Source organism: Dasypus novemcinctus, chromosome X (genome assembly GCF_030445035.2).
Source record: "Dasypus novemcinctus isolate mDasNov1 chromosome X, mDasNov1.1.hap2, whole genome shotgun sequence".
NCBI lineage: Eukaryota > Metazoa > Chordata > Mammalia > Cingulata > Dasypodidae > Dasypus > Dasypus novemcinctus.
In genome coordinates, this window is record NC_080704.1 from 49,844,139 (window position 1) to 49,854,586 (window position 10,448).

General features: G+C 41.0%; 1 pseudogene; it reads left to right on the forward strand.

Annotated features, from left to right (window-relative positions):
* Positions 1–525: 525 nt before the first annotated feature.
* Positions 526–2,028, forward strand: LOC101441479 (BTB/POZ domain-containing adapter for CUL3-mediated RhoA degradation protein 2 pseudogene; annotated as a pseudogene).
* The last annotated feature ends 8,420 nt before the right edge of the window (positions 2,029–10,448 follow it).

Consider the following 10,448-nt stretch of genomic DNA (forward strand, 5'->3'; position numbering starts at 1 on the left):
GAAAGTCGCACAGTTTTGTCTCCTTCAGAGCCCAAACCAGGCTTGACCATACTTTGCACCAGGACACTTGTTTTGTCACCAGTACTGTCTTTCCTTATGCTTCATAAGGCAGTTCTATTTTCTTCTGTGTGTGCACAAAACATATTATGCTTCAGCGATTCACATTTTGAAAAGAACCGGACATTTACTTTCCATTCCATCTTGTATTTGATATAATATTGACCTATCTCTTTTTTCACCGTCATTATACTTTGAGGGACAATGACAATTTAAGAGAAGATAAATGTGTACAAAAATTTAAAGCAATCACTACTAGTTTCTAAAATATTACTTGATTTTGAACATAATAATATGTGTTGTGGTCAGTTTTATACCATATCATTTTACTCCTCAGCATAGGTAACAAAAATTTTGTCACATAGATACAGGTTTGAGATATAATATTTTAAAAGTGAAAGCCGCTATTTGGGCTTTGAATCAGGCTGTGCTTGTGTGGCACTGCCTTCATCTTTCCTAGAAACCAAAATGATGCTATTTCTCAAAGCAGTTCATATTACTAAGTCCCAGCAGCTAGTGAAAGGTGAGATTTTAATAAAACAGCATAGAAAGACTTTTATTGTTTTTTGAGCATAGTGGAAATCCTATCTTTTATAAATATATACTTTACTTAAATACTTCAAGTCATAATATGAATAAATCAAGAATGTTTGAAATACTCAAATACATTTCATGGGCAAATATAAATAATATTTGGGGTTAATTAAAATGGCAAAATATTGGCACAAAAATAGATTTCTAACAAGATAATTTCAGAAAATTATGGTACATTCATCTTGCAACTAAACACTACCAGATATTAAAAATATATCAGCTACAGTTCAGGGGCAGCACGGAGACAGCTTGCAACCAAACTGAGGAGACATGACCTTGGGGATGCCCTGAGGATCTAAGGCTCTGGCCTCCACTGGCTTCTCACATTTGACCCCCTCTGCCACCTTTGAAAGCAGTGCCTTTCAAACCTACCTCCTGCCATGTGGTAATCTACCTGCAGTGGGAGATATTCAGGGATACCAGCCTGTGCCCAGCCTCAGGGGCCAGGCTCAAGTTAAGTGGCTTCAAGGGAGGAGGCCTGGGAAACAAGTATGGGGATGGCTCCCCATACTACACCATGTAGACACTAACCTGGCATGACACCATGCTCAAGACCATACAGGCACTAACCCAGCATGACACCATGCTCAAGGCCATGTTCAGTGGGTACATGGAGGTGCTGACTGATAAAGGAGGCTGGATCCTCACAGACAGATGTGGAATAAACTTGGGCACCATTTTGAATTACTGTCAAGATGACAGCATCATCCTCCCTCAAAATTGGCAAGATTTCAAAGAACTGATGGCTAAAGCAAAATATTACCCCATTCAAGGGCTGGTGAACACATGCCAGACTGCCCTGCAGGATATGGACTCCTACCAGCCTGTGTGTAACATCTCCATCATCACATCCCTCAAGGAAGGGAAGAAACTCATTGAAACCTCCACCCAAGACTGAATGGAAGCTGCTGGACAATAGAAACAACAAGTATTCCTAGACCAGCAACTCTGATGATCACTTCCTGAAAAACATTGAGCTGTCTGAAAAGCTGTCCCTGCACTTCAACGGCCATGTGCTTTTAATGAAGGATGTTATCAGTGAAGAGATCTGCTGCTGGTCTTTCTATGGCCATGGTTGTAAGCTGGTAGAGGTTTGCTGTACCTCTAATTGTGTATGCCATGGAGAAGCAGCAGACCAGGGTGGAATTTCCAGAAGCCCAATTCTATGAGGAAACACTCAGCATCCTACTCTATGAGACCCCCCGAGTCCCTGACAACTCCTTGTTGGAGGCCACAAGCTGCTGCTGCACATGGACTTTCCCAGTGAAGGTGAGGAGACCTTTGAACTGTGGGACCATGGCCACCACTTCATCCATGTCAATGCTATAGCACTTATAATGACCAGAGCTGGGCCACCATTCTGCCCACTGGGACTGACAAAAACCTCAGGAAAGAGGGGTACAGGAGGCCATGTCTACCCTGCTATGGAACCCCACCATATTGGCCATCCCTCACTGCTGCTGGCTGGGTCTCTGATTCAGTACCCAGAAGCATGACAGGACCTGCATGGGAGGTCAGAGGGCCTGGGCAGGGAAGGAGCAACATTCCTTTGACTTGTTCCACAGAGCATGTCAAGATGACTGAGTCTCATTTCTTTTCTCAGCATCTCCCTTCCTGCTTGACAGGGAGCAGCTTCTGTCCCATGGGTGAATGGACTGGCTCACTCACCCACCTCCTGCTAGGAACATTCTCCTAGGGCATTTGCTGAGGGCCTCTTCCTCTCCTGAAGGGCTACCTCTTAGGCTTCTGCTGAGGCCCATGGGGCACAAGGGTTCACTGTGCAGGAAAGGCAACTTCTGGTGCTGTGGAAGCAGTTTCTTACAGGGTAAGACACTTTTTTAAAGATGTTTAATTAAACATAGGCTTGTGTGAGTTTGATTTAAAAAATAATAATCTAAGAAATAAATAGTTTTAAGTTTAGTTATGAAGGGACTAGGTATTTCTGCCCCCCTCCAGGGTACCACAACCCTGGGTGAAGCAGAACCCTTGGCCCTTCTTGATGCTTTCACTTACATTTGTATTCTGCCCTAACCCATGTTTTCTTTTTCTGATTTTAGTCCACTCTTCCCTGTAGAATCAGTCTGAGGGGAGGGATAAAGAGGATGCAATTAAAAAACTCATCAGCTTTGGCTTTGCTAAGCTGCCAGCCCAAAGAGACCCGAAGAAGGGATTGTGGTCCCAATCGTGTCTCTGTGAGAAAACATTTAACCTATACATCTCGCAGACATGTAACTGACTCCTAGGGTCTACCATGACAGTTCTCTTTTGGGCTTTTTGTCTGTAAGTGCCCATGGCCCTAAGACATACTGTCCTTACTTACTGTAAAGTCAAAGAGACCTTGAAGGGACCAGGAGATTCTCTGACCAGAAGCATGGGACACAGCAGAAGAATCGAGGAGCCTGTGGGCAATGCAGGATGCTGGGCATGCATGCTCATCCACTGAGGACAGCCCCAACAAAGAGGTGGCACATACTTGGCTGTTTATAACCCTCTCCCAGCCCATCTATGGAGTCGGCTATTGGGATCCTGGTTTGATAGTGATTCTGCTAGGGGGAGTCTCCATATACAGTATAACATAAGCAACCTTAGCCATCCCTTGCAGGTCTTTGTACCTTTTCATTTTTTTTTTTTTTAATTTTTTTTTTATTGACTTTGTAATAATATTACATTAAAAATATATATGTGAGGTCCCATTCAACCCCACCCCCCCACCCCCCCTCTCCCCCCCCCCCAACAACACTCGTTCCCATCATCATGACACATCCATTGGATTTGGTAAGTACATCTTTGGGCACCTCTGCACCTCATATACATTGGTTCACATCATGGCCCATACTCTCCTCTATTCCATCATGTAGGCCCTGTGAGGATTTACAATGTCTGGTGATTACCTCTGAAGCACCATCCAGGGCAGCTCCATGTCCCGAAGACGCCTCCACCTCTCATCTCTTCCTGCCTTTCCCCATACCCTTTGTCCATTATGTCCACTTTTCCCAATCCAATGCCACCTCTTCTATGTGGACACTGGATTGGTTGTGTCCATTGCACCTTTATGTCAAGAGGAGGCTCAGATTCCACCTGGATGCTGGATGCAATCCTCCCATTTTCAGTTGTAATCACTCTAGGCTCCATGGTGTGGTGGTTGTCCTTCTTCACCTCCATCTTAGCTGAGTGTGGTAAGTCCAATAAATCAGATTGTAGGTGCTGGAGTCTGTTGAGGCTCAGGATCTGGCTATCACATTGTCAGTCCAGAGATTCAAATCCCCTAAATATATCTTAAACCCCAACATTAACTGCACCTCCAGCACATTAGCATGAAAGTCTTATGAAGGGAGATCCCATCTGAGTCCAGATTCATCACACATAAACACCATTTCCAAAGAGGGGCCATCTGCCCTGGTAGTTAACCCCATCGGCCATGACCATAACTCCCATGGGTCTCTTTAGCCCTCAAAGGAACCAATATCTGGGGGTTGTATCTGCTTTATCTGTCTCTCTGACTCTGCTCAGTTGTGCATGAGGGCAAACCTTCTGCCAGCCTCCAGACTCTTTTTTAGAAACTCGTAGCCATATAAACTCATTTCTCCTTTCCATTTCCCCCTTACTTTAGGTCAAACAGCATTTTAAAGTCATGGTATTTTATGTAGACATGGATATTCTGCTGATCCGCATTGAACCTTCCGTATAAGGTCATTTTCCAGTTGCATCATCAGTTGGTAGTTGATAGTGGTCCCTCGTTGCCAGGGAGGCTCATCCCCGGGTGTCATGTCCCACGCTGGGGGGAAGGCATTGCATTTACATGCTGAGTTTGGCTTCGAGACTGGCCACATTTGAGTAACACTTTTCATTTTTTTTGAGATTTATTTCTTTATTTTCCCCCTTTCCCCTCCTCCTGCCCTGCTGTTTTTGCTGTCTGTGTTGTCTTCTCTTCTCATTTTCTCTCCTCTAGGATTCACCAGGATTCGATCCTGGAGACCTCTGAGAGGGAGAGAGGTTCCCTGTCAATCGCATCACCTCAGTTCCTGGTTTCTGCTGTGCTGCACCTTGACTCTCACCTTGTCTCTTTTTTGATACATCATCATCTTGCTGCATGACTCCCTTGCATGGGGCACTGGCTCACCACGAAGGCACTCACGTGGGTACTTGTGTGGGCACTGTCTTGCTGTGCGGGCATACTTTCTGCTCTTCATTTTCACCAGGAGGCCCCAGGAATCGAACCCAGGTCCTCATATGGTAGGCAGAAGCTCTATCACTTGAGCCACATCTGATTCCCCTTTGTACCTGTCTTGTTGGGTAGCTTGGCTATGGAAAGGCTAAGCACCAGCTCTTGTACCAGGTTTGAATTCCTCTCCAGGGCTGTAGTTTTCATTCCTTTCTTTGATTTGGCTTGGAACTTGGGAGACAAGCTTATCTGAATTCTTTTCCAGAATGCCTTCAGGGAGGGACTGTTCAGTCAGCCTAATAAAGCAGCAGTCACTTAGCAGGATTTCCTCTGCTTGGGATAGAACATAGGTTATCAAATTCCTCCCTCTTGTCTATTCTTACTATAGTAAATGGCTGCTCATTGCTATCTCCATAAACCTAGGACAAATGTTTGTCCTTTGGCCTCTCCATCCCCTTCAGCCTGCACTTACTTTGAAGTTCGGATCCTTGGCTATCTTAGCAGCAACTAATCTTTCCTTCTGTGATAGTACAATAGTCTAGGACTCAGGGCACTTCTCTTTTCTGGTTGAGATATGTCCTTGGTCTTAAGAAAAATAATAACATTGACTTCAACAAATTTATCTTAGTTTCCTTTAATCAGATTTTGTGGCTTAAGGGTTTGATAGTGGGGGTGGGGAATTTAAGGTTTTCCAGTCCCATTCAGAAAGTAGCTTTTGGTGTGTCTTGAATTTTTCAACTCCAAGCAGCTCAAATACCAAAACGGATGAAGGTCAAACCTCTCTGTTGGTTTCTGAGAAAACTGGAAGTGTGCTCTCAGCCTACCAGTATTGGAATTTTTTACTTTGGTATATTGACCAAGGCCTGTCGGAAAGATGACAGAGGTCCTGGCATAAGAGAATTTTTCCTTTATCATGTAACTGTGACACATTGTTCAGCTTAGGTCATGGAAGCATTAATTTCTAATAATATTGTATGAAGCTGCAGTGAAAAAATGAGTGTATATATATAATGTATGTATCAGCTAAATGAATTTCTCCTAGCAATTCTGTGCTCTTTCATTTATTCAAGAAATATATACCGATGACTGGCTTTGTGCCAAAATCTGTGCTAGGTGCTGGGAATCACTGGTGAGAAAAACAGTCCCTGTTTTTATGCAGTTTCTATGTAATTGACCAATAAATCATATAAACATATAATGTTTTCATAAATAAGTATCACAGACATAAAGTATAGAATGGTTTTCCTAAAATAACTTCTAGGCTATAATAATGTTAATGATAAAATAAATATTTTTGTTGATAATTGAAAATTATTTTGTTAGTCATTTTTTTCATTTATCGGAGTATATCACTCATACATAAACATATATAAACAATAAGTGTATAGTAATAGTTGTGAACTTGTAAAACAAACATACATAACATCATACAGGGCTCTCATATCTCACCCTACCACCAATAGGTGGTATTGTTGTGAACATTTTTAACTATGATTAAAGAGCATCCTCAAAATATTACTACTAACCAAAGTATCTGAAATTTATGTATTTTCCCTCAACCCACACTATTATTATTTTTATTATTTTTAATATAATATATACATGAACATACATTAAACATAAGCGTATAGTAAAAGTGGTGAACTTACAGAGCAAACGTACATAACATCATACAGGGATCCTATACATCAACCCACCAACAAAACCTTGCATTGTTATGACACATTTGTTACAAATTATGAAAGAATATCATCAAAATCTTACTACTAACTATAGTCTTTATCTTACATTTGGTGTATTTTTCACCCAACCCACCTTATTATTATTTTTTAAATGTGTTTTTATGGCAGAAGTTGTAAAATTACAAAACAATCATGTACATGTGCAGAATTCCCATACAACACCCCTCTATCAACACACCACACTGTGTTGGCACATTTGTTACAGATTATGAGATAATATCATCAGATTATTACCAGGTCCATAGTGTACATCTGGCACACTTTTTCCATACTCTTCCATTATCAGTACAGTACATCTTTGGCATGGATGCATGAATATTACATTATTACCATTAATCACAGTACATAGGTCACTCCAGTTGTATTTTTCCATGATTCTTCACATTTCTACCACCCCGCAATAGTGATGTACATCTGCTCTAACTCACAAAGGACACTTGCACCTGTACCATCAACCACAATTCTCATCCACTTCTGGGTTTTACTGTGTTATTCAGTCCCTAGATTATTCTCTAGCTACCTGTTGGTTGGCATTTATATCCCTAGACTACCCTTTACAGCCACATTCCCATTTATAAACCATTTGTTACTGTAATGTGTTACCATTAACTCTATACATTTCCACATTTTTACAGTAAATTAATTAAAACTTCTACAAACATTAAATATCAGTAGTCCATCTCAGTCCTTTTCTTATCTCCTTTAAGAATCCACCCACCACCAAGTCTTAAAGTTATTTTCCTACATTTTCTTCTAGAAACTTTATGGTTCTTGCTTTTATATTTAGATTTTTGAATCACTTTGGGTTTATTTTTGTCTAAAGTGTGAGATAGGGTCCTCTTTCCTTCTTTTTTCTATAGATATCCAGTTCTTCCAGCACCATTTGTTGAATGGACTGTTTTGCCTGAACTGGGTACATTTTACAGCCTTGTCAAAATTTCTTGACTCTAGATATGAAGGTCTGTTTCTGAACCATCAGTTTGGTTCCATTGATCTATGTAACTGTCTTTATGCCACTACATTGCTATTTTTACCACTGTAGTTAGGTAATATGATTTAAAGTCCAGAAGTGAGATTCTTCCAACTTTGCTTTTCATTTTTAAGATGTTTCTGGCTATTAAGGACCCCTTACTCTTCCAAATTAATTTGACAATCATACTTTCCATTTAGTTAAAAAATGCTGGTGGAATTTTTATCAGGATTGCCCTGAATCTGTATAACAATTTGAGTAGAATTGACATATTAATGATATTTAGTCTTCCAATATGTGAACATGGAATGTTCTTCCAATTATTTAGGTCTTTTTAAATTTTCTTTTGACAATGAGCTGTAGGTTTCTGAATCCAAGTGCTTTACATCATTGGTTAAGTTTATTCCTAAATACTTAGATTTTATCTGTTATATTTTATTTTCACCACTCTTTTGACACTTTTAGTTATTTTGTTGATATAATCTTCATTTGTAGATTTTCTTCCAAGACTCTCTCTTCTGTTTTTGCTTTTCAGGCTATAGTACACCCTTTAGTATTTCCTGCAAAGACAGTCTCTTGGTTACAAACTCTCAGTTTCTGTTTATCTGTGAATATTCTAAAATCACCCTCATTTTTTAATGAAAATCTTGCCAGATATAAGATTCTTGGCTGGAAGTTTTTCTCTGGCAGTAACTTAAATTTATCATACCACTGTCTTCTTGCCTCCATGGTTTCTGATGACAAATCAGCACTTAATATTATTGGGTATCCCTTATATGTTATGCATTGCTTTTCTCTTGCTGCATTCAGAATTCTCTCTTTGTCTTTGGCATTTGACGTTCTGATAAGTACGTGTCACAGAATTGGTCTATTCAGATTTATTTGGATGGGAGCATATTGTGCTTCTTAGACATGGATATCGATGTCCTTCAATTGGGTTGAAAATTTTCTACCATTATTTCTTCAGCTATTACTGCTGCCCCTTTTCCCTTCTCTTCTCCTTCTGGGATACCTATGACATATGTTTGCATGTCTCTTGCTGTCATTAAGTTTCCTGAGAACTTGTTCAAATTTTTCCATTCTTTTCCTCATCTGTTCTTTTGTATGTTCACTTTCAGAGGCCATTTTTTGAGGTCACCAATCCTTTCTTCTTACTCTTCAAATCTGCAATGATATGACTCCAGTGCATTTTCAACTTCATTTATTGCACCGTTCAATATCTGCTATTTTCTATGTATGCTTTCAAATTCTTCTTTGGGCTTGTCCAATGTCTTCTTTTTTTTTCACACAAAATAAAAATTTATTTTTAAGGAGGTTTCATTTACAGAAAAGTTACATGGAAAGTATAAGGGATTCCCATGTGTCCCCCTCCCTCTCCCACATCATTCCCTTTTTATTTTTATTATTTTATATTTTTAAGATTTATTATTTATTTATTCTCTCCTTTCTCCACCCCCCCCAGTTGTCTGCTTTCTGTGTCCATTCACTATGTGTTCCTCTGTGACCATTTCCATCCTTATCAGCAGCACCTGGAATCTGTGTGTTTCTTTTATTACTATTTTTTGTCCTTATTTATTTTTTAATATTACATTTAAAAAATATGAGTTCCCCATATACCACCCACCCCCCTCACCCCACTCCTCCCCCCATAGCAACAATCTCCTCCATTATCCTGAGACATTCATTGCATTTGGTGACTACATCTCTGAGCACCGCTGTACCTCATGGTCAATGGTTCACCTTATAGTCCCCCCACACTCTCCCACGTTCTATCCAGTGGGCCATGGGAGGACACACAATGTCCAGTAACTGTCCCTGCAGCATCACCCAGGACAACTTCAAGTCCCAAAAACACCTCCACATCTCATCTCTTCCTCCCATTCCCCACACCCTGCAGCCACCATTGCCACTTTCTCCACACCAATGCCACATTTTCTTCGATTACTAAATCACAATAGTTCATGAATAGAATATCAGTAAGTCCACTCTAATCCATATGTTATTCCTCCATGCTGTGGACCTCGGAATGGTTGTGTCCACTCCACATCTATATCAAGAGGGGGCTTAGATTCCACATGGATGTTGGATGCAATCCTCCTGCTTTCAGTTGTAGGCACTCTTGGCTCCATGGTGTGGTGGTTGACCTTCTTCAACTCCATGTTAGCTGAGTGGGGTAAGTCCAATAAACCAGAGTGTAGGAGCTGAAGTCTGTTGAGGCTCAGGTCCAGAGATTCAGATCACCTGGGTATATATTAAACCCCAGCACCAACTACAGTTCTGGTAAAAGTAACAGGAGAGGCTTGTGAAAAAAGATCACATCTGAGTCCAGCTCCATCACACAGAAACACAAACTCCAAAGAAGGGCCAACTGACATGGCACTGAACTCCATCTGCCATGACCATAGGACCTGTGGGTCTCTGTAGCCCTCCGAAGAACCAATACCCGGGGTTGTATCTACTTTATCTGTCTCTGGGACTCTGCTGAGGTGTGCATAAGGGTAACCCCTCTGATAACCTCCTGGCTCTTTTTTGGAGACTCATAGCCATATAAACTCATTTGTCCTTTCCATTTCCCCCTTGATTCAGGTCAAAAAGCATTTTTAACTCCTGGTGAAAATGTAGCCTGAGATATTCTGCTGGTCCGAGTTGACCCTTTTATTCAAGGTCAATTTCTAGTTACATTACCAGCTGAAACTTGGTAGTAATCCCTCAGCGCCAGGGAGGCTCATCCCCGGGAGTCATGTCCCACGCTGGGGGGAAGGCAACGCATTTACATGCTGAGTTTGGCTTCAAAACTGGCCACATTTGAGCAACATGGAGGCTCACAGGAGGTAACTCTTAGGCACGCTGCAGCTCTAGGCCTTGTTCTTATTTCAGCTGCACAGGCTCACAAGCATAGTCATTAGTATCAAGGGCTCATTCT